General features: G+C 37.7%; 1 long non-coding RNA gene across 1 annotated transcript in view; it reads right to left on the reverse strand.

Annotated features, from left to right (window-relative positions):
- LOC129942035 (uncharacterized) overlaps window positions 1-8582 on the reverse strand; it is a 30468-nt gene extending 21886 nt beyond the window's left edge. Inside the window, exon 1 of the long non-coding RNA XR_008780964.1 lies at window positions 8451-8582. This is a non-coding gene — a long non-coding RNA (uncharacterized LOC129942035). The remainder of the gene's footprint in view (window positions 1-8450) is intronic.

Consider the following 8582-nt stretch of genomic DNA (forward strand, 5'->3'; position numbering starts at 1 on the left):
GCAATGCATTGGAACTAGAAAAGCCCACAGAATCCTCCTCCTTGCAGAAGAGAGTCTTATCTTTTTTTATCTTGAAGTTTATCAAACAATTATGTTAGTTGTGATTTTTTTTTTGGGACTTGGATTCTTTTTAGTTTGTGTTTTTTTTGGTCGGTGTAGGGGGTTCTTTTGCTTGCTCCTCTTCTTTCTTTTCTTCTTGTTCTTGTTCTTTGCCCTCTTCTTGCATATTTTCTTTTTTATTCTCTTTTGAGACATCTTTTTCTTTCTTGTATATTTTGTTGTTCTTGTTCTTTGCCTTCTTCTTCTTTATCCTGTTCTTACATATCACTAAATGTTCTTCCTATGAGATAGCTCTTCATCCATTTTCATAGAGTTCCACTAATGCCAATTGTGTAAAGGACATCCAAAAGTTTATTGTGACTCAACGTGTCAAATGCCAATATGTGATGGTTTTTATTGAGTCTCACGTTAACAGTATTATAGAATTCGCCAAGAAGTCTTTCCGTACTTTTACCTTTTTGAAAACCATATTGATTGGATTGCAGCAGGCAGTTTTTTAAATAAACTTGTTTAGTCGTCTTACAACAACTTTTTAAAGACATTTTTTAACAGCGGGCAAGATTGAAATTGGCCTTTAGTTGTGAATTTCACCTTTTTGTCCTTCCTTATAAATGGGACGGATAACTGAAGTATTCCAAATTTTCGGAAATTTGCTGAATCAATGGTGTTAGTATTGAGTTTAATGTCGCATCCCATAATTCCGTCAGCACCTGGGCTTTTATTAGGATTCAGATTTCGAAGTATATTATAAATGTCGATTTCATCAGCTTCTTCTTCATATATTGATTGAGGAAGTTATTGACAAGGCTGTCTTGATGTTTTAACATTACAAAAGTGTACAATCTTCGTTGCTTGTGTTGAGAAACATTCAGCAAGTTCTTTAGTAATGTCAGAAACTTTAGAGGTTTTACAAAGATTGCGTTGTATTATTTCATCCACAGACGCTTTTTATATATATGTATATGTACTTGTTTTGCTTTATAGAAATCATGCATTTAATTTGGGGTGAAAAGAGGGGATTACTCATGCTTCATATTCTTCAAAACAACAAAAACAAGTAAATAAATCATCAAAGCAAAAATGGTTATTAAGGGACAATAATAAATCTTACATTTTAGACACATTTAGACACAATTGGTTACTCACTTCACAATTCACATACACATTGAACTCTTTTAACGCCAAAAGAAATCAAATGTTTACATTGTAAATTTTAATTTTAAAATCGAAATGTCCTTTCGAACTATCTTCAAAGAAAACACCTGCATTCAATTAAGTTCCATCAAGTTGCATTAAATGTGCCTTTCCACAGTGCTTTACTACGGACAGTGCAGCGCAGTGCTTTTGTTTCTCTATGTGATCTCAATCCAAAGACACATAAATATATCAAGACCCGCTAATTGCACAAAAACTGTTCTATTCTCTAAGTTACAAGGAACAGTGGAAGGTAATAAAAGTGTGTATGGCTGGAGGATAGAAAACAAAAGCCTAAGCATGATGTTCTAATCCTGCATCAGCTTCAGCTCATGTTTCAATTATTGAAATAGGTTTATTCAAAGAAAAAGACTTTAATAGTGTTTAATCCTCTCGAGAGCATCAGCGGGAAATAGCACCAAACCATCAGCACAGTGAATGCGGCAATAGATGTCGGATGACACATAGGTGCATCTAGGTGCAGCTCGCGATTATTACTTGCATCTTTTTAATTCGCCCAGCTGGAGATGACGCAGAATGCGACCAGAGACTTAGAGTCGAGATACTCAAGTGCTTCCATGGAGGCAATTATTGGATGTTAGCTAAAGCTGTTGAGCACCACACTTCTTGCCTTATGATGCCCAACTTCCAAGTTTAACCACCAGAGTTGACTTGGGATACTATGTGTGTGATTCTGCACTCTAATTAGTCACGCTTAAGAGCTGTGTGGCAAGATACGTTAGAGAAAGGCAGAAGTAGAAGCTATTAGGTTTTTTAAAGGAGTTCTGTGTGATGTTCCTACTAAAATTATAGCCTGCAGTGATGATTCTATTCCCACAGCAGGATATTGCCTTGAATCCTAAGCTGAATGGTCTTGCGCGGAGCTGAGGAAAGATGTTTGTCAAACGCATCGATTTTTAATGAGAATTCCGATTGATTTTGTGAATGATACTTCTATGTATAAATATGTTATAAACATTTATGGAGCTTTTATTAGATTAAAAGGAATACCAAAGAGTTATTACTTTACCATCATTCAATTTTATGAGAAATCAAATGTTTATGACTTTGTCAGGAAAATAATGTTTTGTTCAAATGTTTGTAAGATTCTTAGTTATTTTATTTTATAATATTATCAATGTTCAAATGGTAGACATGTGCATTGAAGAGGACACAAGTGTCCACAGGTTTTTATCAAAACCCACCTCTGTTTATCAACTCCTACTCTCACCTCCCCGCGGTGAACATCGGGTGCTTAGCACTTCAACTGGAGAGATCGGGTTCTAACCCCAGTGGAAGGGTATTGGGGGCAGCAAACGAGAGAGGGGGGGGGGGAAGAGGTGTTACCACTAAGGCACCTATCCTTATCTAGACGGCAACGGATGAATTCTCGAGATGGAATCAACTGTGGCGTCTACAGTTCCAGTAAGATTGAACTACTTAGGGACACCTTATAGGGCTTCTATGACCATCCGGCTCCCCGTCCTTGGAGTTATACTAAGTATCTGGCCCTCCAGGTAAGGGGTTGTGACGTGGCGTCGGGGTGACTTCCTGATCACGTAAAAAATACATTAGTTCCAAAGCTACAACAAGCCTCGGATACTGTTGACAACACAAGCAAACGAAATAAGGACAACGAACCTCGGATCTGTACGTGGAATGTTAGGTCTCTTAATAGACCACGTGAAGCAAGGCAGATATTACCGCCATCCAAGAAGTGCGACGGGATGGACTGGGCAAACGCAAACAAAAAGAATTCGATGTATGCAACGGCGACTGCTACCGAGAACAAAGACAGCGTCTATTTGGGTATGGATTTGTTCAGTGTGAGCTAGCGCATCACGACAATCTGCATCAAGGATAAATTCGGCAACATAAGCCTAATATGCGCGCATGCCCCAACAGAGGAGAAAGATGAAGACACCAAAGATATATTCTTCGAGCTCTTGGACAAGACATATGAGCAGTGCCCTGGCTATGACATTAAAATTGTCTTAGGAGATTTTAATGCCAAGATAGGAAGAGAAGACATCTTTGGTGGCATAATCGGGGGACACAGCCTGCACGACACCACCTCCGACAACGGATTCAGGCTGATCGATTTCGCTACGGGGCGAGACGTTCTCGTAGCTAGTTCCCAGTTCACACAGCTTAATATCCACAAGGGGACATGGAAATCTTCTGATCAATCAACTTGCAACCAGATTGACTATATTGCGATCGACGCACGACACTTCTACTAGGTACCAGCCACGAACCGAAGCCTGTAAAGACGATCAGGGGAACATCGTAGTAGAACCGCAGTCTATGTTGAGAATATGGAAAGTCCACTTCTCCAAATTAAGGGTGATAGAACCACTCAACTTAGGCTTCATATAAGATCCCTTCTGCGTATTATGTGAGTGGTTGAAGCCGTTCTTCAACAACCTTATAGGTCCTTATCAGTGTGGCTTTAGACCAGGAAAGTCCACTATCGACCAAATATTCACACTACAGCAGATCTTAGAAAAAACCCAGGAACTTCAAATCGATACCCACCATCTCTTTATCGATTTTAAAGCCGCATAGGACAGCATCCATAGGGAAGAGCTCTACACAGCAATTTCTAGTTTTGGCACCCCTGTCAAACTTATCTGTTTGTGCAGAATGACGATCGAGAATGCACGCTGCTCTATCAAGTTCGGAAAAGATCTCACCGATGCACCGAACATCGTTCTGGAAAGAACTGGTCAAAAATTAACCGTCAATCTTCCAAACGTCCATCCAGTTAATCGGATACGCAGATGTCAGTGGAGCTTTTTTGAGCATTACGACGGCAGCGAAGAAGATGGGTTTAGTAGTCAATGAGGGCAAGACCAAGTCTTGGAAAAAAACCAAATCATGGACAGCTATAACTTCGAGGAATTTAAGGACTTTGTCTACCTAAGCACCGCTATAAACACAGACAACGATACCAGCGCTGAAACTAAACGAAGAATAACTGTTGTAAATCGCTGCTTCTTTCGACTAAGAAGGCAGTTGAGTAGAAAAGTTCTCTCTCGGGCATCTAAAATCACCATCTTTAAGACACTCATCATCCCGGTTTTCATTTATGGCACTGAGGCCTGGAACCTGTCAAAGAAAGATGAGAGCGTCTTAAGATGCTTCGAGAGAAAAGTTCTTCGGGTGATTTTTGGTCCCGTTCGCATAGATGGAGAATGGAGGAGAACTGTACGGACTGTACAAAATTAAAGTCCAACGGCTTAGATGGCTGGGTCATGGTGAGCGAATGGACATCAACGCTCCAGCCCGTAAGGTCTTCGAATCCAATCCCGAGAGACGGCGCAGTAGAGGAAGACCGCGACTAAGGTGGCACACTCAGATAGATAAAGACCTCAACCAACTTGGCGTGCGAAACTAGAGACAGCTAGCTAGGTACCGAGCTGGCTGGAGACGCATGTTGTTTGAGGCCCAGGTCCGCCCTGGACTGTAGCGCCAGCTTAAGTTAGTAACTAATACCATCAATTTAAGAAACAGATACATATTTAAAAATTTAAAGTCCCATTCCGAATTAAAAAATCACTTAATTAAAATTAAGCGATCAAAATTTTAAAAGTTCCAATTCACAAGTAGAAAACACACAAATTCAAAGTTAATAAACAGAACCAACCACAAGGAGCAGAATTTCTGGGATTTTAATTAAGAAAATTGGTCACATAGCAAAGAAGCTGAAAGTTGTTGTTGGAACGAGCGATTTTTTTTAAAGATCTAACATAAAATAATCTGGGCAAACTCTTTCTGACATTTCGGCAGTATCTCTCGAATAAATTCTTTAATGTTAAAATATCTTACAAGGCCAGTTCTTCTATTTTGATAAAAAAAAGTTTGTTATGGTCGCACGGTAGCGCTCACCATTCACAGTAATGTTGATATTATTATCTTTGAAGAAATACTTCCCAATGATTCCGTCAACTCATATACCGCACCAAACAGTGAGTTTTTCCGTCTACATTGATAGCTTTTGCAATGTTTCTGACGGTTCTTCACTTCTAATACGGCAGTTTTGCTTCACGTATCCATTTAACTAGAATTGAGCTTGTTCGCTGAACACAATGTCCGCCATCTTCTCGAATCGATAACTCACACTCATTACTAACACAGCTGCGATATTGTCCTTTAACTTTCTCAACAAAGCAAGTATTATAATTCTAAAACTTAATGTTTTTCAAAGGTTTGCGTTTGTAAGACTATTCATGCTTAAGTTATAGACTAAACTGAAGACAGTGACATAAAACACAAAGCTTAAGCGAGTTGTCACAACAAGCGTTGCAAAAATCAAAATTGCTTTTTTAAACTTCTTAATTTTGTAATTTTTTGGACTTTTTGCCCTTATCAAAATATCAAAATCTTACAAAATCCAAAATAGGTATAGTAAAGATATTTGGTTTGTGAATTGGGACTTTAGATCTGTGGGGTGAGGAATTCACTATCCCACACTTAAAACCAAATCACTTTGAGATATCAAAACAGAAACATTCAATAGCTCAATAACTTTGAATCTAATGATCAAGTAAAACCAGAGCCTTGTGTCAGTTCGAAAAATCAAATTGATGTTTCACGATGCATCCATCTTGCCATCTCAACTTAATATTTTTTTTTGTCCAATATCAATTCATTTTAAATTAAATGTACCGTTTATTCAAACGACAAAGAAAAAATCATATCAAGATCACAGATCTGCCATCAAGCCATCATCAAACGACAAAAAATAAACCAGATCAGCTAGATGTCTATTGTGAATAGGCACTGAATGCAATTCCACATTTCCTATAAGATACATAAAAACAAAATAAAAATATGCCATCTTTATATGGAATCCTGATGATGGAATGAGCTTCCTCGATCTAAATCGCATCATAAGCGACCACATATTACAACATCACCATTCACTTACGTTACAACTCACCACTCACGATCTGTACAATTGATCACGTCAAAGCCATTGACACATTCATTGCACATTGCATCACAATCATAACAATCACAGAAGTTGCCGCCGCGCCGCCATATCTACCTTCTGTCTCTGCAGTATGAAGTTCCTTCCGCGATTCGCATCACAAACAAAACAAAATACAACACAAAACCTGACTCGCGCCTTCAAAAACTGGCATGGCCTAGCCTGATGGCCTGGACGACTGGCAATATGTCCGTGTGCCATTCCTTCCTGAATCTTAAATATTGAACAAACTATAACTTCCAACTCTACGAGTATCTACTATCCTGCAGAACAACAACAAAGAGACTCAGATATCATGATCATTGCTCTGGGTTTGGAGCTCAAGCTGGATCTGGAGCTGGACACAAATCAAGTTGTATTATGTTGGGGCAAATGGGGCAACAAAGTTGGCATTTGTCTCCAGACATACCAAATAAAATTTAGAATTTAAATGAGGGTTACTACAGGAGCAGATCTCTCTAGAGAATCTCTCACTCACCCGCTGATCTCACTGATCCAGAGATAAGCTTTCTTTATTACTGCTTAAGTCCCAGCAATCGCATATTCAATCAGATCAACTTTCAAATCGATCACAAATTTGCGTTCTGGTCTACAACTGGACACACGACATGGACAAGCAACTTCTAGATTGAGAAGTGACGATGATAGTTGCGCGCTTAGTCAGTTAACCATCAGCCTGGGAATCTTCTATCTAATCGCGCAACTTATATAGAGATGAAGATTATCGCTTGCGCGTCAAGAAGAAGAGATGATTCTACTTCTGATTGATGTGCCACACCAGGACCAGACCACCGCACAAATGATCATAAACTGGGAACTGCATTGTACCGGCGCATGATAATAATTGTGGTAATAAAAAATGCCAAAGAGCCACAATCAAGGTTTAAAGGAAGAGTTAAGATCTTCACCGCCATACAGTGGATTTGTTTGGCATTAATTCTGACTCATTTACTCCTGATGTTTAAGTTGTAAAATTGGCTTAAAATAAGTCATTCGAATTTTTTCTAAAATTTGAGCCAAGTTTGAAATAATTTCTAAAGACTTTTAACAGTTTTACCGACTTTATTGTCAACTATTTGAATATTTTGTTGTCATCTATTAAATACAATTAGTCCACAGTACTTGGCCGTCGATACAAAATACCTGTGAAATAGTTCCGGAAAAGGGTCGACGGTGTTGTCCATACATCGTTCTCTTCCTCGTCGTCGTCTTAGTTTGTGTTCTGTGTTAAGAGGGTCTATACATTTTGATTAAAATTGTTGAAAAACAAAAATGTTTTCAATTCAAAATTATGCGTACCTATGTTGCAAAATTGCAACACACACACAACAGGGGGTGCAGCGCTCTAAATTGTTTGAGTAATAAATTCAACTTAGCCTTCCTCATTGATGAAATAAATTTCAATAGCAATAGCAGGCTAAAGGTTATGGGAATTGACTTCAAACAAACAAATTAGTGTTATATTAAGTTGGAGTTCTGATAGGTTAAAGCGGCACACCTTACTCTTTTTTGTTCCTTTGAGGAGAAAATACATGTGCCCTTAAAAAATATAATTTTGACTCGAAAAGGTTAACGTAAGTTTGCCCTTTTCTTACTCACAGGAATAGTTGTTTAAAGTCTATCGAATCAAGACTTTCAAGTTAAGCTTTTGGATGCTAAAAGAGAGGCAGTCACCCTAGCAACAACACCCCACAACTAATTGCTCTAATTCTAAATTCAAAAGGCTGAAATTCGTAAAGAGTTAATTCAAAAACTTTCTAGCATTCTCAAGCAAAAATTTCAAATCCGAATTTTCAGCTCATCATTTGTGTCTTGTGGAATAATCAAAATATTAACATTTACGTACATTAGTTATGGATTATAAGTTACGATTTTTAAATTTTTAAATAAAGGGTATTATTACATCTAATTTCTTAAATATTCGAAACACGATTAGTCCTGCAGAGAGACTGCTCGTGTTCCAAATTGGATATTGACAAATCGTTCGTCAGATGCCCATACAAACTATTTTCTTGAACAAACCAACTCCTGGATACGACTCAGTAAAACAAAGAATTAATCGAGGCTCTATATAGTTGCATACATTGTTGTAATTATTAATAAATCTTACTTAAATTTGTTTAACAACGTTTTGTTGAATATAAAAGTTTAATACAAAAAAATGATATTACAAAAATAACTTAAATTCAATCATACTTACACATTACATTGCGCCCTTATCCGATGATGATAAAGCGAAAAAAAAACAAGTTTAGAAACAAATAATATTCCACATAATATAATTAAATAACTTAAAACAAATTAAGAATTATTTACGAAATTAAGGTCACTA

Source organism: Eupeodes corollae, chromosome 1 (assembly GCF_945859685.1).
Source record: "Eupeodes corollae chromosome 1, idEupCoro1.1, whole genome shotgun sequence".
Taxonomy (NCBI): domain Eukaryota; kingdom Metazoa; phylum Arthropoda; class Insecta; order Diptera; family Syrphidae; genus Eupeodes; species Eupeodes corollae.